This window comes from Gavialis gangeticus, unplaced genomic scaffold (genome assembly GCF_001723915.1).
Source record: "Gavialis gangeticus isolate Ggan-Ray unplaced genomic scaffold, GavGan_comp1, whole genome shotgun sequence".
In the NCBI taxonomy this organism is placed as follows: Eukaryota; Metazoa; Chordata; order Crocodylia; family Gavialidae; genus Gavialis; species Gavialis gangeticus.
In genome coordinates, this window is record NW_017729032.1 from 216,089,032 (window position 1) to 216,089,308 (window position 277).

Sequence of the window (277 nt, forward strand, 5' to 3'; positions counted from 1 at the left end):
TGATCTGCTCAGGTCCCTTCTGATCCTATCAACTATGAAACTATGAAACTATGAAAGTACTCTACAGATGTGCCATGACACACCTGAATGGGCGCAGAACACTTTTAAGTGGCCGATCACACAAAAAATTAACCTTCATCAAATAAGGTATCAGATGAAGGTGCTCTACTTTGGAGCACTTTAGGAAACTTGTGTTTCCCAGGGTTAAATTATGGCATGTTCAGGGCTAGGCTGATGCAGCCCCATACCACTGCTGGGGCTGTCAACGGGAAGGGAG